Genomic DNA, 23,901 nt, shown 5'->3' with positions numbered 1-23,901 from the left:
AACCAAAATAGAAAGTGTATTATTTTATTTTGCACTTACTGAGTCTGGCATTAATAGAAGGAACCATGAATTCTGCTTTGTATCAGAGAATTCAAGAATGTCAGGCCATCTGTCTGTGAGCTGAATCTGAAGCGCAGCGGGGTCCTGCAGCAAGACAATGATCCAAAACACACAATGAAGTCTACATGACAATGGCTCAAAAGCAACACATTTTAAGTTTTGTAATGGCCTATAGTCAAAGTCCAGACCTAATCCCAATTGAGATGTTGTGGCAGGACTTTAAACTAGTAGTTCATGCTTGAAAACTCACAAATGTTGTTGAGTTAAAGCAGTTTTGCTTGGACGAGCGGGCCAAAATGCCTCCACAGCAACGTGAGAGACTGTTCAACAACTACAGGAAGTGTTTGGTTGGAGTCATTGAAGCTAATGGTGGCACAACCAGTTATTGAGTGTAAGGGGGCGATTACTTTTTCACACAGGGACACAGGGTGTTGCATAACTTTGTTTAAGAAATAAATGAAATGTAATTGTTGTGTTATTTGTTCAGTCAGGTTCCTTTTATCTAATATTAGGTTTTGTTGAAGATTTGATAATTCAGTATCAAAAATACACAAATATTGAGAAAATCAGAAAGGGGGCAAATACTTTTCACTGCACATGGCCAGTTATGGTGTCTTGTGAAAGACTCAAGTAAGGCCTTGCTTCAATTAAGAAATGTTGACTAAATCAGTGGTTCTCCATTCTCTTCTCAGTGACCCCCATCTGTCCCATAGCTAGAAAACCTGATTCAACTTGTCAATGAACATAATAATAACACCTATGGAATTTTAGCAAATAATACGGCAAACCAGAATAAAAAACCCTATATGGTTCTTCAAAAGGTTATTTGTAGAGCCTTTGAGATGGAGAATGGTTCTTTATAGAACCATTCGCCATAAATGTTCTATAAAGAACAAACAAAAATGATTTTTTTATGGTTCTTTGTAGAACTTTAGGGAACAGTTCTTTATAGCACCATAAACGTTCAATTCTCCACAGAGGAACTCTGGAGCTCTGTCAGAGTGACCATCGGGTTCTTGGTCACCTCCCTGACCAAGGCCCTTCTCCCCCGATTGCTCAATTTAGCCAGGTGGCCAGCTCTAGGAAGAGTTTTGGTGGTTCCAAATTTCTTCCATTTAAGAATGATGGTGGTCACTGTGTTCTTGGATACCGTCAATGCTGCAGAAATGTTTGGGTACCCTTCCCTAGATCTGTGCCTCGACACAATCCTGTCTCGGAGCTCTACTGACAATTCCTTTGACCTCATGGCTTGGTTTTTGCTCTGACATGCACTGTCAGCTGTGGTACCTTATATAAACAGGTGTGTGCTTTTCCAAATCATGTCCAATCAATTTAATTTACCACAGGTGGACTCCAATCAAGTTGTAGAAACATCTCATGGATGATCAATGGAAACAGGGTGCACCTGACCTCAATTTCGAGTCTCATAGCAAAGGGCTTGAATACTTATGTAAATAAGGTATTTTTATATTATTATTTATAAATTTGCAAAGATTTCTAAAAAACAATTTCTGCTTTGTCATTATAGGGTATTGTATGTAGATTGATGAGGGGAAAAAATGATTTAATCCATTTTAGAATAAAACTGTAATGTAACAAAATGTGGAAAAAGTCAAGCGGTCTAAATACCAAAATATGCTATGGTTAGCCTACAAGCCAAATAACCCTTATTTGGTATTTATGAAAGAAGAACATTATGATTGAGGGTATAAAGAATTAAACTGGGCCACTTTAAAACACAAATAATGCAAGTGGCATATTAAATTATATTGCAAAACTCTGACTCAGACATTTGGCAAGTGGCCTGTGTGTCGCCCTCGCAATTTTACGGAGAACCGAAAATCACTTTGTATTGGGCTGTTGCATGCAAGCATGTTCAATCTTGAATCTCTTTATATTCCAATATCTAGGACTAATGTTGTAACTATGACTCCAAATGTGACATTTCAACGCAGGCATGTGGCACCCTCTTCTGAACGCGCGCCTATATACCCAATTATCAGTTCATTAGGCTGTAAAAAATGTGGTTATATGGAATGTGCGACGAAGAGGACGATAAAGCACAATATGCGGTCAATGTTGGTCAAAATTTAGATGGAAACCTGGCTATAATAGTGTTGTTGCGGGTGAATGAGCACTCTCACTGCCTGTCTCTCTCCTGCGGTTACCGAGACGCAGGCTGGTTGTGCCTCCTAGATACCTCAACCAGCTATTTGCTGCTCTGCGTTATCCCCTCTTTGCCGCGGTGTACAGCTTGTGTGATTGTAGCAAAGGATTAGGCTACTCTTTTCTACAAGGTTTTGCTCGGAGCGCAAAATTATCCGGTATAGGTGTGTTGCCAAAAATCAACTCATTCTGAATCGAACAGTAGGCTATTGCGTTTCAATACATTTGTCCTGGTATGTTTTTAATCATATGATATTGTTCAAGTATCTTAACGAAGAATGGGAATCGATTCAAGTGAGGACGAATTACGATACATCAGAAATATAGGCCTACTGTAAAATTGAGTGAGCGTTTGATTTTGATTGAATTAACTCAATATAGCCTACATTTGACCAGATTCGCTGCACCAATATAGTCCCCGATATTCAAACTGCTGAGAGACTGGAGCGGTTGTCTCGCATTGAGTGGGTCGCTTTGGAACGCGCACTATCCACAGAGCGAGCCGGTGATAAATAAGGTCGGGATTGCTTTCAGTAGGCTAGCCTATATTGGAAATTAAAAACAATTTTGGAATAATGGTGAAGTGAAAATAAGAACGCCGAAGATGCATCATCTCCTTGGTAGAATACACGATGGACAAACGCCTGCCATGAATGGTAAGAAAAGCACCTGTCCGTTTTCGTTGAGGTTTCATCATTATCAAGTCGTTAGAATGGCACATTGAAAAGTCCGTTAATCTGTCTAAACATACTTTCTCATGCCCTTATTCATAGTAAATTATTATCAACATTTTCTATTAATATGTGGCAAATCTTGGTGCCATTATTGGCAAAATATTTTGATGTTAGATGGAATTACTCTTGTTGTTGTTTAGGATACACTTCTGGATTATATCATTTTTCACCCGCGCCCCTAACCTAGTCGCATGCATGCCCCATGGATAGGCTACTGTAGCCTGAAACATTAACTGATATTCAACACCCATGATCAAACCCGAATGTAAGATAACAATACCCATATTCATTCAGATGTTCGATTATTTAATTGAAATGCAAAGATACAAGTATACGTTTTTAGGGGACATATGATTGAAGAATGAAGTTGGACATGATTGTTCTCTTAGCATGACCCCAATGCAGATAAACTGATGTTATTGCATGATTAGCGAACATTTCTAAATGCATGAGCATGTTACTGACTATCTGGGCATGTTAACAATTTGGAGCCATCTCTGATCTTAACATATGCACAAATCTTACACTCTCCTGTGCATGCATGCATAATACACATGCGGCCCAGACTCAAGAGTGAACTGCTTGCATGGCTGGAATTTCTGGTTACCTTTCATCCATCCATTAAATAGGATTAGTCAACTTGGGAAAGCAACACTACTGGATAGTGTGTTTATGGTACATGCAGAGTAGCCCTAGGATTCACTAGTTCTTGAAAATGACTCCCTATTTCACATATTGAAGTACTTCTGGGAAAGCAATCTGATTCAAAGTGTGGAGTCATCCTGAAAAGGATGGGTTCCATTTAGTGGTGTGGATGGAAAGAGCACCATTGAAAATAAACACAAAAATGTGTTGGGTATTGATGTAGCCCATTCCTTTATTTTCTCCATTTGAAGCACTTATGCAAGTAAAGTCATTTGTCCAATTTGCACATGCCTATGCCTGCACATGCCTGTAAAGTAATTTGTCAAATTTTGATCATTCTAACGTGATTTTTAGCAAAGGTTGTAGGGCTGGCCGATATATTGTATTTTAAGGTATGGATCCACATACCGGTATGGATTTTTACAATACCGTCTATAAATCTATGTTAATAAAATGTTAAATAAATTAAGTAACATAATAAAAAAAATCCCCATCGAAATCCATCAATTTAAGCTAGATATATCTGTTTTTTGCATGGGCTACATCTCAATCCACCACATCCACCAATGGTGGCCTTCCGCATCTGCGATGGAAGGTGGCCAAGCTACAGCGGTGTTTGTAAGACCACGAGACATCCGAAAATAGTTCTTCTCACGAACACATCTGTAGCGTCCGAATGGTTTGGCCTAGAAACTACAAGCCCCACGGGACTCTTCTGAAGTCGGTACCGTTGATGTGCCAACTTCTGTTTGTAGCGTCGAACCGTTTGGCCTAAAAACGAATGTGACCCTACTGTGGAAAAAGGAGATTCTCACGAACATGATGACGTTTTTCCTTTTTGCTCTACGACCCCCACAAGTGTCCCAGGACTCGTCTGACGGTAACCGGTACTGGTTTTAAAAATGAATGGAAGTATGGAGGTAGTTTTCCTGAGCTTTCTTATATCTCCTAGACATAGGACAGACACTTCAAAACCTTATTCCTTATGAGACATTTTTTGACTGTCTTATTTTCCATTTATGAATGTGTTATTCAATGCATTTCTATGGGACATAATACTAAAGCCCTTTATCTACTTCCCCAGAGTCAGATGAACTCTTCGACACTATTTGCATGTTTCTGTGTCCAGTATCTTGTATATGACCTTGCCTCTCTCGTCAAACGCCATGCAGTCACAAGTTCAAGAATGTGTGAAGAAAAATAATGAGCACCTTCCACAACATGTTCTCCAAACCTACAGTTCTGGTTCTAAGATAGTGGTAGAACTGCTCCTAGATTCGCAGTCCTGCCAAAGCTGTGTGTGTCAGTCCACAGATGGGTTGGTCAGTCTGTGTGAAGTGGTTTACAGAGGCACGAAAGCCCTGCGAATACACGGCCAACAATAGCTTTAATACCTGTGCTGTGCATGCAGGAACACTAACTCCCTCCCTGGTGGAGCTAGCTGTTCATGGCCAGAGCTCACTACCACATCACGCCAGGCCATACAGAAGGAAAGGGAACCTCGCTGTAGTGCTTACTGCAAACCACACTGTTTTAAGAGATGGTGTTTGCCTCACAGGGATTAGAGACGTGCCCCTAATTGACTTGTGGAGGGGTTAACCAGTGACAGCCAATAAGACTAGAGCCATATTCCGTCATTTAAAATGTATGCTGTCTTGTGTGTAAAACAAATGCTGGATTTAGACCAATCAAACTGCTAATCTCTTGGTAATCACATATTAGGTACCCCACTTGAGTTTTGTTTACATTTAAGGTAGGCAACATTGAATATGTGCATTATTTCTTTACTGCAAAACATGCAATATAGTTGCAACCACCTGGGAATTGATTTTCTTTATCGCACAACATCTGTATTGCTAACTCATGTTTTCCATATGAATCCATCCCCTCCTCCCATCAGTATATTGGGAGCCTCTGTTAATACACTGTAAATACAGTAGCTCTGTAAACAGTCACATATTCTTATAATTGTGTTCAAATGACTACATTACAACCACTCTCGTAAGGATACTTGATTCCTTGTGCAGTTGTCATTATTGGTCTATTGAATTGAATTGAATTACTTTATTTTTCAAGAAGAACTTCAGTATTCATTGTGAAATGTCCTGCGGGTTGGGTTGGATGGCGCCCAGTCAGGCAGGTCTTTGGGCTCTCAAATAACACCTCTCTAAGCAGCCCCTGGGCTGGGCCTCTCAGAGGATCTGCTGGCTATAAATAATGGCACATATGTCACCATGCTTCTGGCTGACGCACACTAAGCCCCATCCTTAGCTGCCTGCACAGTACACTGGGACGCACAGTACAGAGAGCTCAATGCATGCACTGCTGTGTGGTGTAACGGAGGGGCTGAGAAATAGGACTGTGTGTGTATGTGTGTGTGTGTGAAGGGAGGGTGGGTTGTGTGTCAGTGTGTGTGTGTGTGTGTGTGTGTGTGTGTGTGGTGTGTGTGTGTGTGTGTGTGAAGGGAGGGTGGGGTGTGTGTGTGTGTGTGTGTGTGTGTGTGTGTGTGTGTGAAGGGAGGGTGGGTTGTGTGTGTGTTTGTGTAGGGGATTGGGGGGGTGACATAGGCCTTAGGCGTGCCTCTCTCTATCTCTTCATCCTTCTCGTCATATTTCTCATTCTTGTTTAATCTCTATCACCACACTGTATCGCTGTTGTTTTCTTCATCTCCTCTCACCCTCTCTGCCTCTCTACCTCCTCCCCTTCCTTTTCCTTCCACCCAGCTTGCACTCCTGACTGGCAGACTCTTAACCTGCCAGAGAAAGAGGTTACTGCCACTTTGTTTTGCCAAATATATTTCAGAGAATTTTACAGGCCCGTCAGCAGAAGGAAACAATAGCATCGCCGTGGGACATGTGCTAAGCACTAAAACCATGAAAAAAGCATTAGAGTTTTAAACCACAACACCAACCACAGGGACACACACACATTACTACAAAAATGCTGGCCAACATGCCTGAGATCAGGTGTAACATGGGACAAAAAAATTACTAATTCGCAAGTTTTTCAGCTACAAGCATTCCCACAACGTCCATATACCAAGTTATAGTGAGTTACCACTTTTCTTGACGGTGTAAATTCCTCCTGTAAATAAGGCATTTTTAACACTTTAATACCGCAACACCCATGAAGGTGTCATGACTGGTTTCATAAATGGTGTTATTAAAGGCCTTCAAGTAATGTGTTTTCGTTGTAGCATGGTTGGAACAAATAACAAAGAGTAGCGTCATCTGATAGCAACAATCTGGCTAGATATTAATTTAAATCGTTCTCCATGAAAAACTTAGCATGCATTTCAAAAGAGCAACAACATCGCTGGACCATCAAATAATTGGCATACAGTGGCTTGCGAAAGTATTCACCCCCTTGACATTTTTCCTATTTTGTTCCCTTACAACTTGGAATTAAAATTGATTTTTTGGGGGTTTGTATAATTTGATTTACACAACATGCCTACCACTTTGAAGATGTAAAATATTTTTTATTGTGAAACAAACAAGAAATAAGACCAAAAAACAGAACTTGAGCGTGCATAACTATTCACCCCCCCCCCAAAGTCAATACTTTGTAGATGTCACGTCTCCTCCTGTTGCTCCCCTCCGGCGCTCTGATTCGCCAGTCTACTGAGCCACCGGTCTGAGCGCAGCACCTCGGCAACACCAGAATGGAAACCCAACGCACCCTAATCACTTCCAGCGCACCTGCACCTCATCATCTCATCACCACCCCTATTTAGCCCTGGACTGTTCTGGATGATGTTGTGTGTGATTGTTTAGCTTTGTGTCGTTTACTCTATCTTTGTTATTTCTCTTTGTCATTGTTAAGTAAACCTTGACCTTGTTAATTCCTGCGTCTGCGTCCTGCCTCTTTGTATACTCAGTACTCGTCACAGAATCACACACCAAATGAAAATGGATGCAGCAGGAGTTTCCCAGTGCCTCGACCAGCACCAGCAGCAGCTTGCCCAGTTGAACGCCGCCATGCAGGAAGTGCTCCAAACTCTGCATAATCTGCCCAGCTCTCCGGTTCCACCTCAGGGAGCGGCGAGTGCCCCCAATCCACCTGTTCCCGTGCTATCACCCACTCCTGCGGGAACCCTCGCCCTACCGAAGCGCTATGACGTTAAAACTACTAAATGTAGAGGCTTCCTGCAACAGGTTTCCCTTTATCTGGCGCGTCAGCCTGGGGCATATCCATCTGACCAAGCCAGGATAGCGCTGGTGATTTCGCTTCTTAAAGGAAAGGCGCTGGATTGGGCTACGATAGTCTGGGAAGGAGAGGAGGCAGTGGCACTTCCCTACCCCACCTTCCTCGCTAGGTTCAGGGCGGTGTTTGATCATCCCACGGAGGGAAAGGACGGGGGTGAGCATCTCCTCCATCTACAAAAGAGAGAGGGGCCCGTGTCCGAGGACGCTCTGAGCTTCCGCATGGTGGCGGCGTCTTCCGGCTGGAATGAGCGTGCTCTGCACACAGCCTTCAGCAGAGGCTTACGGGAGGACATTAAGACGGAACTCGCATGTCGGGATTACGAGATGGACCTTGATACCCTCATCACCACGTCCATCCGTCTTGATGACATGTTGAGAGAGAGACAGCATTCCCAACACCTACCGGAGCATCAACGCTCACCCCATCTGAGCTATGGAAGCCGCCCTGCTTCCGAGTCTTCACCTATGGAGGTGGGCAGCAACCCCTACACCACCACAGACCACAGATCTCCTGGCGGCTCCCTATCTAGGCGATATGTCTCCCGTCGCAAATTGGATTGAGGTCTGGGCTTTGACTAGGCCATTCCAAGACATTTAAATGTTTCCCCGTACAGTGTTGCTTTAGCAGTATGCTTAGGGTCATTGTCCAGCTGGAATAAGCTGGATCCTCCGTCCCAGTCTCAAATGTCTGGAAGACTGAAACAGGTTTCCCTAATTTTTTCTCAAATAACTGCCTCACCTGGTTCACCAACTACTTCTCAGATAGAGTTCAATGTGTCAAATCGGAGGGCCTGTTGTCTGGACCTATGGCAGTCTCTATGGGGGTGCCACAGGGTTCAATTCTTGGGCCGACTCTTTTCTCAGTGTATATCAATGATGTCGCTCTTGCTGCTGGTGACTCTCAGATCCACCTCTACTCAGACGACACCATTTTGTATACATCTGGCCCTTCATTGGACACTGTGTTAACAAACCTCCAAACGAGTTTCAATGCCATACAACACTCCTTCAGTAGCCTCCAACTGCTCTTAAACACTAGTAAAACTAAATGCATGCTCTTCAATCGAACGCTGCTGGCACCCGCCCACCTGACTAGAATCACTACTCTCGACGGGTCTGACCTAGAGTATGTGGACAACTACAAATACCTAGGTGTCTGGTTAGACTGTAAACTCTCCTTCCAGACTCACATTAAGAATCTCCAATCAAAAGTTAAATCTAGAATCGGCTTCCTATTTCGCAACAAAGCCTCCTTCACTCATGCTGCCAAACATGCCCTCGTAAAACTGACTATCCTACCGATCCTTGACTTCGGCGATGTCATTTCCAAAATAGCCTCCAACACTCTACTCAGCAAATTGGATGTAGTCTATCACAGTGCCATCCGTTTTGTCACCAAGCCCCATATACTACCCACCATTGTGACCTGTACGCTCTTGTTGGCTGGTCCTCACTACATATTCGTCGCCAAACCCACTTGCTCCAGGCCATCTATAAATCACTGCTAGGCAAATCCCCGCCTTATCTTAGCTCATTGGTCACCATAGCAACACCCACCCGTAGTCTGCGCTCCAGCAGGTATATCTCACTGGTCATCCCCAAAGCCAACACCTCCTTTGGCCATCATTCCTTCCAGTTCTCTGCTGCCAATGACTGGAAGGAATTGCAAAAATCTCTGAAGCTGGAGACTCTTATCTCCCTCACTAACTTTAAGCATCAGCTGTAAGAGCACCTTACCGATCTCTGCACCTGTACACAGCCCATCTGAAATTAGCCCACATAACTACCTCATCCCCATATTGTTATTTATTTTTCTCATTTGCACCCCAGTATCTCTATTTGCACATCATCTCTTGCACATCTATCATTCCAGTATTAATACTAATTGTAATTATTTTGCACTATAGCCTATTTATTGCCTTACCTCCATAACTTGCTACATTTGCACACACTGTATATATATTTTCTGTTGTATTTTTGACTTTTTGTTTTGTTTTACCCCATATGTAACTCTGTGTTGTTGTTTTTATCGCACTGCTTTGCTTTATCTTGGCCAGGTCGCAGTTGTAAATTAGAACTTGTTCTCAACTGGTTTACCTGATTAAATAAAGGTGAAATAAATAAAAGGAATTTCCCTGCATTTAGCGCCATCCATCATTCCTTCAATTCTGACCAGTTTCCCAGTCCCTGCCGATGGAAAAACATCCCAACAGCATGATGCTGCCAACACCATGCTTCACTGTGGGGTTGGTGTTCTTGGGGTGATGAGAGGTGTTGGGTTTGCGCCAGACATTTCCCTTGATGGCCAAAAAGCTCAATTTTAGTCTCATCTGACCAGAGTACCTTCTTCCATATGTTTGGGGAGTCTCTCACATGCCTTTTGGCAAACACCAAACGTGTTTGCTTATTTTTTTAATTAAGCATTGGCTTTTTTCTGGCCACTCTTCCGTAAAGCCCAGCTCTGTGGAGTGTATGGCTTAAAGTGGTCATATGGACAGCTCCTTCAGGATTATCTTTGGTCTCTTTGTTGCCTCTCTGATTAATGCCCTCCTTGCCTGGTCCGTGAGTTTTGGTGGGCGGCCCTCTCTTGGCAGGTTTGTTGTGGTGCCATATTCTTTCCATTTTTTAATAATGGATTTAATGGTGCTCCATGGCGGATATTTTTTTTTTAACCAACCCTGATCTGTACTCCACAACTTTGTCCCTGACCTGTTTGGAGAGCTCCTTGGTCTTCATGGTGCCGCTTGCTTTGTGGTGCCCCTTGCTTAGTGGTGTTGCAGACTCTGGGGCCTTTCAGAACAGGTGTATATATACTGAGATCATGTGACAGATTATGTGACACTTAGATTTCACACAGGTGGACTTTATTTAACGAATTATGTGACTTCTGAAGGTAATTGGTTGCACCAGCTCTTATTTAGGGGCTTCATAGCAAAGGGGGTGAATACATATGCACACACCACTTTTCCGTTATAAATTTTTTATACTTTTTTGAAACAAGTTATATTTTAATTTCACTTCACCAATTTGGACGATTTTGTGTATGTCCATTACATGAAATCCAAATTAAAATCTATTTAAATTACAGGTTGTAATGCAACAAAATTGGAAAAATGCCAAGGGGGATGAATACTTTTGCAAGGGACTGTATACATTACTCTTACAGAATTTTCACGTGGGCGACGATATTGGAAATTTCATGAAAGCCTTTTGGATAATAACATCTTTTTTAACTTTTTCCGACATAACATACATTAGGTAGAGCAGATCCCCTTATTGTATGGGACACTTTTCAATGTACCTTTAGAGGCGATGCAATTCAATACTCATCTCTAAAACAAAAGCAATTTAGGACAAAAGAGTCCATATTAACAAAGGAAATAGAAGGACTAGCCGTACAGATATAAGAATAAGTTATAGGAAAAACAAAAACAAATGGAGGAAATTATTCAAGAAAGATCAAGTGTAATATATTATAAAAAATAAAGCGAACTGGATGGAATATGGGGCAAAATGCACCAAATTATTTTTTAATTTCCAACATAGAAATGCAACCAAATTTTTTTTACTGAAATGTGTTAAAATGACAGTCGATATTTTAAAAGAGGATGCAAAGTAATTTAAGCATATGTTTTCCTTTCAGTCTCCTCCATCTCCACTGACTAAAGTTAATTGTATGTTTTCTTTTTCTATTAATAATGTAAAATTAACAGCCATACAGAAAGACCCATGTGAAGGCCAAATTACAGAGGAGGAGCTTCTTGATGCAATTAAAGCCTTTTAGTCCGGGAAAACTCCAGGGCCGTATGGCATACCAGTTGTGGTATACCAAACCTTTTTTGATGTACTCAGAGGACCATTATTAGCATGTTTTAACCTCTCCTATTGATTAGTAGATTATCAGATACTCAAAAAGAAGGCCTGATGTCATTATTACTGAAACAGGACCGAAGTGGTAAAAAGAAAGATCTCGTCCATTTAAAAAAATTGGAGGCCCCTTACACTTCAGTGTTGTGATGCAAAAAAAATGCATAGTGCATAGAATTAAAAAGGTATTGTCAGATATTGTTCATCCTAATCAGACATGTTTTTTACGTGGGCAATAGATTGAAGATAATATAAGACAAGTACTGGAAACAATAGAACACCATGAAAGATCTGGGAAACCAGGCCTGGTATTCATAGCTGACTTTGAAAAGGCTTTTGATCAAGTACAACTGGATCTATATATTGATGCCTGGAATATTTCAATTTTGGAGAATCTCTTATACAATGGGTTAAAGTTATGTATAGTAACCCTAGGCGTAAAATAGTAAATAATGGCTACTTCTTAGAAAGTATTAAACTGTCAAGAGGAGTAAAACAAGGTTGTCCACTATCGGCATATCTATTTATTATAGCCATCAAAATGTTAGCTATTAAACTCAGATCCAACATTAATATCAAGGGGCTAGAAATCCAGGGCTTAAAAACAAAGGCGTCATTGTATGCTCATGATTCATGTTTTCTTTTAAATCAACAAGTTGGATCCCTCCACAGCCTCATAGAGGATCTAGATACTTTTTCAAGCCACTCTGGATTACAACCAAATTATGATAAGTGTACTATATTACGTATTGGATCACAAAAAAAAAATACAACTTTTACATTATCGTGTAGTTTACAAATAAAATGGTCTGACGGTGATGTGGACATACTCAGTATTCATATCCCAAAAGAAAGAAATGATCTCGCTGCAATACATTTTAATAGAAAGGTAGCAACAATAGATAAGATCTTGCTACCATAGAAAGAAAAATACCAAATGCAAATTATGGTGGAAAAATAAGTATTTGGTCACCTACTAACAAGCAAGATTTCTGGCTCTCACAGACCTGTACTTCTTCTTTAAGAGGCTCCTCTGTCCTCCACTCGTTACCTGTATTAATGGCACCTATTTGAACTTGTTATCAGTATAAAAGACAACTGTCCACAACCTCAAACAGTCACACTCCAAACTCCACTATGGCCAAGACCAAAGAGCTGTCAAAGGACACCAGAAACAAAATTGTAGACCTGCACCAGGCTGGGAAAACTGAATATGCAATAGGTAAGCAGCTTGGTTTGAATAAATCAACTGTGGGAGCAATTATTAGGAAATGGAAGACATGCAAGACCACTGATAATCTCCCTCGATCTGGGGCTCCACGCAAGATCTCACCCCGTGGGGTCAAAATGATCACAAGAACGGTGAGCAAAAATCCCAGAACCACACGGGGGGACCTAGTGAATGACCTGCAGAGAGCTGGGACCAAAGTAACAAAGCCTACCATCAGTAACACACTACACCGCCAGGGACTCAAATCCTGCAGTGCCAGACGTGTCCCCCTGCTTAAGCCAGTACATGTCCAGGCCCGTCTGAAGTTTGCTAGAGTGCATTTGGATGATCCAGAAGAGGATTGGGAGAATGTCATATGGTCAAATGAAACCAAAATATAACTTTTTGGTAAAAACTCAAAATGTCGTATTTGGAGGACAAAGAATGCTGAGTTGCATCCAAAGAACACCATACCTACTGTGAAGCATGGGGGTGGAAACATCATGCTTTGGGGCTGTTTTTCTGCAAAGGGACCAGGACGACTGATCCGTGTAAAGGAAAGAATGAATGGGGCCATGTATCGTGAGATTTTGAGTGAAAACCTCCTTCCATCAGCAAGGGCATTGAAGATGAAACGTGGCTGGGTCTTTCAGCATGACAATGATCCCAAACACACCGCCCAGGCAACGAAGGAGTGGCTTTTCAAGGTCCTGGAGTGGCCTAGCCAGTCTCCAGATCTCAACCCCATAGAAAATCTTTGGAGGGAGTTGAAAGTCTGTGTTGCCCAGCGACAGCCCCAAAACATCATTGCTCTAGAGGAGATCTGCATGGAGGAATGGGCCAAAATACCAGCAACAGTGTGTGAAAACCTTGTGAAGACTTACAGAAAACGGTTGACCTGTGTCATTGCCAACAAAGGGTATATGACAAAGTATTGAGAAACTTTTGTTATTGACCAAATACTTATTTTCCACCATAATTTGCAAATAAATTCATTAAAAATCCTACAATGTGATTTTCTGAATTTTTTTTTCTCATTTTGTCTGTCATAGTTGACGTGTACCTATGATGAACATTACAGGCCTCTCTCATCTTTTTAAGTGGGAGAACTTGCACAATTGGTGGCTGACTAAATACTTTTTTTCCCCACTGTATATATACACTAGATGACAGATAGGGGTGCTGTGTTGAAGCCACCGTGCTTCCATCTTGGCACTCCCCCACCAGTGTAAACAATATTTTGGAAGCTATATAAATGTATTTATTAATAATCTACATTCATTTTTACCACATTCATTATATTACAGACTCCTTAATGTATACTTTAAAATTATATTAAGTGAGCTAAACATACAAATGTAAAATGAAGAAATTTATTAAAACATTTTCCATTAAAGAATAATTTTGAGAGATTACTCATGTTACTGTCCCCACTACTACAACAACAACAACAAATACTTAAATACATGTAATTGTGTCTTTGAAACATTTAATTGAAATACTGTAGAATTCCATTAATTCCTAAGGAGGACTGCTCCTGTTGTTTCAAAGCTTCTCAATGGTCAATACATATAGCATCAGCAATCCAGGGTTTATATAAAATACCAGTCAAAATATTGGACACACCTACTCATTCAAGGGTTTATCTTTTTTTTTTTTTACTATTTTCCACATTATAGAATAATAGTGAAGACATCAAAACTATGGAATAACACATATGGAATCATGTAGTAACCAAAAAAGTATTAAACAAATCAAAATATATGTTATATTTGAGATTCTTCAAAGTAGCCACTCTTTGCCTTGATGACAGCTTTGCACACCCTTGGCATTCTCTCAACCAGCTTCTTGAGGAATGCTTTTCCAACAGTCTTGAAGGAGATCCCACATATGCTGAGCACTTGTTGGCTGCTTTTCCTTCACTCTGCAGTCCAACTCATCCCAAACCATCTCAATTGGGTTGAGGTCGGGTGATTGTGGAGGCCAGGTAATCTGAGGCAGCACTCCATCACTCTCCTTCTTGGTCAAATATCCCTTACACAGCCTGGAGGTGTGTTTTGGGTCATTGTCCTGTTGAAAAACAAATGATAGTCCCACTAAGCGCAAACCAGATGGGATGGCGTATTGCTGCAGAATGCTGTGGTAGCCATGCTGGTTAAGTCTGCCTTGAATTCTAAATAAATCACTGCCAGTGTCACCAGCAAAGCACCCCCACAACATCACACCTCCTCCGCCATGCTTTACGGTGGGAACCACACATGTGGAGATCATCCGCTCACCTACTCTGCGTCTCACAAAGACACGGCAGTTGGAACCAAAAATCTCAAATTTGGACTCATCAGACCAAAGGACAGATTTCCACTGGTCTAATGTCAATTGCTCGTGTTTCTTGGCCCATGCAAGTCTCTTCTTCTTATTGGTGACCTTTAGTTGTGGTTTCTTTGCAGCAATTCGACCATGAAGGCCTGATTCATGCGGTCTCCTCTGAACAGTTGATGTTGAGATGTGTCTTGAACTCTGCAAAGCATTTCTTTGGGCTGCATTCTGAGGTGCAGTTAACTCTAATGAACTTATCCTCTGCAGCAGAGCTAACTCTGGTTCTTCCTTTCCTGTGGCGGTCCTCATGAGAGCCAGTTTCATCACAGCGCTTGATGGTTTTTGCCACTGCACTTGAAGAAACGTTCAAAGCTCTTGTTTCAATTCAACCCAGGGTTCAGCTAAAAATAGACAATATACATAGGCCTAGGGTGTCACGCTGTGGTTGATTAAAAATGTAATCTTCAAGTTAATAAATATTGAATTGTGTTTAGTTGGCAGTGCAACCACATATCAACATCTGAAGGTGATGTGTCTTCTGCTTGGATAGTTCCATCTGTGCCCCGCTGACTTTGGCTTTAATGTCAGTTTGTCTACAAATTAATAATTGATGTTGGATTCACGTCTCCATCTCAACCAACAATCTAAGTTAAATAATAGGATTAAGCAAGTGGCTTAGAAGAAACTATCCAAGCATTTGATTACATCTCCTTTAAATGTTGATATTTGGTTGCGTTGTCAACCAAAAACAATTCAATATTACTTTAGTAATACAGTCAATAGACTGAAGTTAAGGCGATCTTACAAACATATGTAACAGTATTTATTCAGCCTTAAAATGAATAACATACATCCATGGCCACATTTTGAGGTTACTTTTACTAAATATCTTCTTATGTAATCATAGAAAGCATTCATGTTCAAGATAGCATGCAAAGGTCGCAGGCCTGTGGAGATCTTCACAATTACTGCAATAATCTGTGCAGAATCTTAAACAGGATTGATCACTTGCACTATTTACTTTTAATGTAATCTCAACTGCAATCCAGGTCATTTGGTTGTGCTATTAGATTAAGCTGTGAGGGGAACGGCACCTCCTTACCTTCAGGCTCTGATCAGACCCTACACCCAAACGAGGGCACTACGTTCATCCACCTCTGGCCTGATAGCCCCCCTACCTTTACGGAAGCACAGTTCCCACTCAGCCCAGTCAAAGCTATTCGCTGCTCTGGCACCCCATTGGTGGAACAAGCTCCCCCACGACGCCAGGACAGCGGAGTCACTGAACACCTTACGGAGACACTTGAAACCCTACCTCTTTAAGGAATACCTGGAATAGTCTAACAGTAATCCTTCTACACCCCCCCTTCCCCAGTGGTGGTTGTCCCACTGGCTATCCTAAGTTGAATGCACCAATTTGTAAGTCGCTCTGGATAAGAGCGTCTGCTAAATGACTTAAATGTTAAATGTAAGCACAGTGATAGCACATTAAGTTGGTGTGTAAATACAAAATATCTGACATTGTGTTCCCATTTGAACTTTGTTGTGCTTTAAATGGTTGAAAGCTAAGCAATGACACATTTAGATGACAACTAAACCAAAAATCCGACATTGTTTTTCCATTGGAATTTGGTTGTGCTTTTAGACGGTTGAAAGCATAGTGAAAACACATTTGGGAATTCAACAAACTTCTGGCTGTCTTTTTGAGCAGGTGAATAAAGGTTGAAATCTCATTGATAAACGTCTCAACCAAATATTACCCAAAGTTCCACAATTAAATGACGTGGTGTGCCCAGTGGCTTATGTCTGCAGCTGATCAAAGCTCAATCGTGGGACTAAATGTCATAATTTCTCTGTCTCAAACCTGTCTGTGCATAGCCAAAGTGGGCCCAAAGCCAAATCCACTCCTTATGTATGTGTTTATTCATGATTCTCTGATCCCTCTCTTGTATGGACAACCCAATCCCACAACTGACAGGTCAGCGCTTAGAGAGTTAGAAACCAGCCCCAACATAATTATATACTGAACAATATGCCCAGACTTATATCTTCTCCTCTTCTCTTCTGGTCCTCTTTAGTTGTTTTGACAAGTGGAAATGTGTGGCTGTATGATACAGGCCTTGCTGCCTGCGTTTCCTGTTTTGGTAATTGATTAAGATATCATCCTTGTCCTCCCCCCTTCTCTGTGAAGCCTCACAGTCCTCCAGTGCTCCTATAGTGCTGCTTTCTTCTCGCAGCATGCATTCCATCACATCGTTTACACACCTGGCTATATCAATTACTTCACTGCATAAAAGGCACTGAGTGTCTCTGGAAATTGAGGTCAAACAATGCCAGGAATTCTTCAGAGACAAACATGTATTACTGGTACTTTTCAATTGTTATCTGTTCAATTGAATTATACCTGTACATGCCTGAAATAGCTTGGAACATTTGCAAGATTTAGACACATACTTAATGCGAGAACATTTTGAGTAAACTGCTGCCTACATGTTCTCTTATTACGATTAAAGATGGAGTTTGCCAAAAGGTACATAAAGGACTCAGACCACGAGAAACAAGATTCTCTGGTATGATGAAACCAAGATTGAACTCTTTGGCCTGAATGCCAAGCGTCACATCTGGAGGAAACCAGGCACCGCTCATCACCTGGCCAATACCATCCCTACGGTGAAGCAGGGTGGTGGCAGCATCATGCTGTGGGGATGTTTTTCAGCGGCAGGGACTGGGAATGCACTGTAGTCCCCTTTTATTGTCCCCAGCACAAGGTGCACCTGTGTAATTATCATGCTGTTTAATCAGCTTCTTAATATGCCACACCTGTCAGGTGGATGGATTATCTTGGCAAAGGAGAAATGCTCACTAACAGGGATGTAAAACATTTTTTTCACAACATTTCAGATAAATAAGCTTCATATACAGTACATATATATAAAAATCCATACAGTAATATGAAATACACTGTATATGTAAAACATTTACATTTGACATTTTAGTCATTTAGCAGATGCTCTTATCCAGAGCTGCTCACGAGTGCTTTCACCTTAAAATAGCTAGGTGAGACAACCACATATCACAGTCAAATATACAGGATAGGAACATTCCATTCCAGCTAAACAATGAATATATAGCATTTGGCAAAAACATTTTCATACACATCTAAAATATATGAATAAAACATCTGAGGACAGTAATATTTTACACACACATAAGCAATCATTTCTGATGAAAAAACACAAATGTAAAAAATTGGTAGATATATCATTTTGGAAATAAACTCTTCATATGCTGCTGTTCTATCGCGCATGCAATGATATCCTAGGGACAAAACAGTGTTCAGTGTTTCCAGTAACTTCTTTATTGTTGTAATATCGGAAACGGACGTCGCAGTTTCACCATAAAAGCTGAAATTCGCATTAGGAGAAACAGCGCCGCTGGCCGCCTCAGGCGCATTTGTTATTGTTTTAGTTTTGTTTATTAAATGGTGGAGAGGAACTTCAGCATTAAGGTTAAAAAAATAAATTGTACGTACTCTGCTGTTCTATGGCGCTTGCAATGATGGGCAATAATAATTAAACAGTGTTAATTGTTTGAAGTAGCGTCTTTGTTGCTGTAATATCACAAACGAACGTAGCAGTTTCACCACTATGGATTCCGTCTTTAAGGATTCCAGTTTTAATGTTTTGCGTATCAGAAGTGTAACCTGAGGCGTTTGTCTCACTTGTTAGCTCCAGTGGGATACTAAGATGGCGAACGGGAGTAAAGACATAAAAATAGATAAATTGAGCTGTGTGTCTCTCTCAGCCGCCAGAGAAGAAGCCCTGTGTCAGCTCTTCCCCACTGTGGCCCGAAATGAAACACTCTAAGCCACAGATTTACGGCGAGCTCCAGTTGGCCTTTGTGTAATTTTCTAAAGATTCATTTTGCAATGAGGGCCAGACCTCAGCCACTCAATGGCCCTACTCATTTATGAGCTTTATACCCCCATGCAAAAATAGACATAGAGAAAGGCTTAATTAAAGAGGGAAAGAAATGGAATAGAAGTAGAGAAACACAGAGAGAGAAGAGAGGAGATCGGAGAAAGAGACACTGCAAAGAGAGCAAACAAGGAGGGGCAGAAAGATTGAGAAGGGGGGGGGTGCAGAGTGAGGTAAAGAGGAGGCGCTGAGGGCGACAAAGTGATACAGAGTGAGAGAGGGCCTTACTCATGAATCATTGAGCAACGTATGATGAGAAAGAAACAAGGAGAGAGTGAGATGATGGAAAAAGAGTGACAGAGGAGAGAATGAAAAATGATAGATGAGAGGCTGCAGAGAGTGAGAGCTGGGGAATGAGCAAGAAGCAGGAAATGGGGGAAGAAAGAGAGGAGTGTTACTCGGTGTTGCGCAAGAGGCTTTCATTAACACAGGGCCCTATCTGAGAGGGGGTACTGTGTCCGTGTCAGTGTTTCACAGCTGACCCGCTTTCTGCCTCACGCTGCTCCATGCACCTTGAGCCAATTAGAGGCTCACATCGGCCCTGCTCATTTCCTTGCTTGCTGCAACACCTCGGCGTGCTCACTGCATGCTGAGTGAATGTGATCTGAATGTGTAAGGAGATGCTTAAGGGGACGACGCCTCCACATGAACGCTCTCCGAACACTCTCTCTTTATCTCTCTCTCTTGACGTGAACACTCACCTCTTTCTTACTCTCTTTCTCTTCATCGCTCTCTCTCTCTCTCTCTCTCTCTCTCTCTCTCTCTCTCTCTCTCTCTCTCTCTCTCTCTCTCTCTCTCTCTCTCGTATAGGTAGAATATGTTGGCTACTACAGTAGCTTAATGCAGGGGAAAAGGGAAAGTTTGTTATTTTCACATTTATGCCCATATGTTAGACATAGCGGTTTCCTAATAGTACCAGCCAAGTCTTTTAAGATTGATGTCGAAATTGGAAGTCTATCCATGTCCTGAGCTCTATTATCATCAAGTAGGCTTGGGTTTTGCTTGTGCTTTGTTGACCAGGTTAATGGGCGTAATCCCATGACTCTGGATCAGAAGGTTGCGTGTTCGATCCCAGTCGTGGACACTGGTTTTTTATTTTGGGGTTTGAACCCTGTCTCAAACCTTAACCCTTACCTTAACCATTGGGAATAAGTTCCTAAACTTAACCCTTACCTTCAAAATGGAACGATACAGAGCAGCAACTGCAGTGAGAACTTGTTGACTAGGACAGGGAGCTCAGTATTGGTCTTATTACTAATACTGTATACAGTTGAACAAAAAGTCAAGCTATTGTAAAGTACACACACTCACATAAACACACATGCACTCACTCACGAATGCACACGTGCATGCACACACCCACACACACACACACACATACGCACACACACACAGCTGTGTCCCAGAGGATCAATTATAAGCGCTTTGGGAGTGTGTAGTGGGAGGGAGAACAGCAGGATTAGCATGGTTCTGCTGCTGACGCTAAAATGACTAGAACTCAGCATGGGTCTCCTGCAGATATACCTTACATCTTGTCTTTGAAAACTCTCTATATAACACCATAATATTATATCATAAAATGACTGCCCGAAAGGTCAAGATTGGGTTTGTTTTGAAATTATTCCCCTTCTTCGATAGCACTCTCATCTTACATAAAGCTTTTATATCGGGGAGAAATGTTGTTAGGCAATTATTGGATTTCTAAAGGTCGCGGATACACTCTTAAAAACACACACACACACACACACACACTCACACACACACAAATACACAAACACACACACCGTTGTGATGTATGAATAGTTCTATTAGGGCTGTGTAAAGATAACGCCCTCAAACAGCAATGCAACTCTGGCTTCTTGGCAACTACATTGGCCCCTATTTATCGTAACTGCCTGGTAGCTCGAGCGGTTTCCTTAGGGAGTAGCTGGAATATTTCCTCCCCTCCCGTCAGGGTAGTAGCAGGCAGACCTTGGCAGAGTTTATGCTCAGGATTATTGTTGTCACCTCCCTGGGAGGATGTTGGCGAACCTCCCATTGTTTTCTCCTGACATTGTTCACCTGTCAGAAATGCTTAGCTGCCTTTAGAGAGTTCTGTCTCCTCTCCACATGTACATAATTCACCCTGTTCTCTCTCCATGTGGCCCCGCATGACTTTGTTCTTTGCACATCCTCAGCCATTGTATGAGGGATGAGTGGCCTCAAAACCTTTGGTTTCCCCTGCTCCAGTTGTAGCATGTTGTGTTAACTTCATTAAATAATTAAGGCAATGAATGGCACTACTTCCTCTCTCAAAGACATCAAGGATAATCTCATTCAACCTTGTTACTGAATTTGGCTCGTGAAGAAGCATGTGAAGAAGCATGTATAAAAAAAATAGGTAATGATAATGTTTTCTCTTAATCTCCTCAATGGATACAATTGCTTACTATATCAACAATTGAGAGCTAATCATTGAAACGTTCAATACTTAGCATCCTTAATTAGCTGGCTTTTGTGGAGGATAACTCTATCCAGAGCATTACCTTTTTATGGCAATTTTTCTCACACAGCTTCATTGTGTAATTGATCTCCCGTTCACTGCGTAGCCGTTCATGCCAGGCGAGCCTGACAAGAGGACGGAAGAGCCCAGAGGACCAGCGCAGCACAAAAAAAAAAGTGCTTTGAAGTGAAGCTAATGGTGGAGAATTCAACCTACATACGTCTGTAAAGAAGAAACACATGGTTGCTATTCATGGCCCACATTTTGTGTCTGTGTGTTTGTGTGTGTGTGTGTTTTAGGTTTTACTATCCTTGTGGGGACCAGAAGCCCTCACAAGGATAGTAAAACTAGGAAAATTGGGACAAGTGGGGACATTTCACCGCTCCCCACAAGGAACAATACTATTTTAGGCTTAGAGGTTAGGGTTAGAAATAGGCTTAGAGTTAGGGTTAGGAGTTAGGGTTAGGGGTTTGGGGTTAAGGTTATGGGTTAGGGAAAATAATATTTTAAATGGGAATCAATTGTTTGGTCCCTACAAGGATAGTGTGTGTGTGTGTGCATGCATTTGTGTGTGTGTTTGTGTGTGTGTATGTGTGTGTACACTCAGTGTTTGTTTATCTTCAAGGTACACCGTTTTCTTCCACCTGGTACCACCCCTTTTTGTGTCATTGACACAGTTTGGAAAATCGTATAATTTTCTCTCTGTTCTTGATAACATTTGCATGATACAGCACAGCCTACTTATTAACTGAATCCTAACTGCCTCACTGCAGTAATTAAGGCAGGGCCTCTTGATTGGCATGGCATGATGGCAGGATCTGACCTTTTGGTTGCTCTAAATATCAGTCGTTTAGTGAAGGGGAGACCACAGTTTGTTCCCTACTCGGGCCTTGCCTCTGGCTGTGCTTGTACTGTGGAATCACATTACTAGGCCAGCTATTAGACACATACAATGTTTAACTTTTCCTTTGAGGTAACTCAGCTAAGGTCTCGCCCACGGATTAGCCCCATTTCCCCCTCATGCAATCAGTTAGTCTGCCAGTCTGCCATCCGGCGCAATTTTGGCCCAGCGTTGGCAGCCGGCGTCCTTCGGATTGACCGGGGTCAGAATGTCCATGTCAGGACAAATGCCAGATCAGACTTTTGATGCGCAAATATTAGCACATTTTATATCCCTAATATCTGGCCTGTAGTTGTCAGAAAATAATGTCAAAGAGCTTGTTTTCTGACATATTTTCGTCAGTGACAGATTTGACTTGATGTATTTCATAGCTGATAGGAAAGATTATGTCGGCTCGTGTTGTTGGAGGTATTGGGTAATGTTTTATATTTTGTAGACTAGGATAGGGATTACGGCTGTATCATGTTTTTACCAACTGACAAGAGCTGGGTTCTGCCTACTACATAGTCATAGTATTTCTGTAAGCATCCTTACATAGATAATCGAATTTTAAACTATCCTACTTTAATTTGGAGACAGCCTGGTTCCAGATTTGTTTGTGCTGAAAAAACAGCACAAACAGATCAGACACCAGGCTAGCTTTGAGATCAATTAACAGCATGGAAGTGCAGAAGAGATCGCCTCTACCCTTTTGCGTCGCATCCTTAGGACGTGTCAGTGTGTATTGTGTTTTGGGTGATATTTTTGTCTTATCAAAATGGATTCATAGTCTGTACTCTGTAGCTAAAAATTGAGGCAATAACAAAGGGGCTAAAATGATAACAGAACCCTGAGCACTAATGCAGCCCACTGCATTAAACATGGCCCAGCGGCCATCCATTAGAGAAACCTATACCCCACTCTTTACTACTGCATGGGGAAGCAGAGCAGGTACAGCTATGCCGTACAGTACTCCTCACAGTCTCTTTGCAGACCCCTCCTGCACTCTTCTTCGTCTGTAGTTGTCTCTAGCCGTCTCCATACAGCTGGTGACAGCAGATGTAAGACAGGGTGGCTCTTCTGAGCACACCCAGACCGACGTGACATCAAACAGACAGATGGGGGGGGAAAGAGAGGAAGGGAGAGTACACACAGCACTTTGATGCGGAACAGGAATTTTTTTTTTGGCATGTTGACATTTGGCATCTTCATGTGTAATTCAGTAACAAGTTGTTAAAAAATGTCTTACAACGTATCAAAGCAACATCCTGTATTCTTGTTAGTATTGAAATGTTGAATTGTGGCATTGACTTTTGAATGGCACTGATCTGATGTACAAAGAGTCGTAACTGTTAA

At 41.7% G+C, this 23,901-nt stretch overlaps 1 protein-coding gene across 2 annotated transcripts in view; it reads left to right on the top strand.

Moving 5' to 3' along the window:
* The first annotated feature begins 2,203 nt into the window (after positions 1–2,203).
* LOC121552696 (leucine-rich repeat and fibronectin type-III domain-containing protein 2) overlaps positions 2,204–23,901 on the top strand; it is a 157,984-nt gene continuing 136,286 nt past the window's right edge. For both annotated transcript variants that reach the window (XM_041865705.1, XM_041865704.1), the window contains exon 1: positions 2,204–2,882. The gene's annotated coding sequence lies outside the window, so the exon portion shown is untranslated. The remainder of the gene's footprint in view (positions 2,883–23,901) is intronic.

Source organism: Coregonus clupeaformis, chromosome 36, assembly GCF_020615455.1.
Source record: "Coregonus clupeaformis isolate EN_2021a chromosome 36, ASM2061545v1, whole genome shotgun sequence".
NCBI classification, from domain to species: Eukaryota; Metazoa; Chordata; class Actinopteri; order Salmoniformes; family Salmonidae; genus Coregonus; species Coregonus clupeaformis.
The sequence above is the reverse complement of the archived record's forward strand: the minus strand, read 5'-3'. Positions and strand labels throughout refer to the sequence as shown.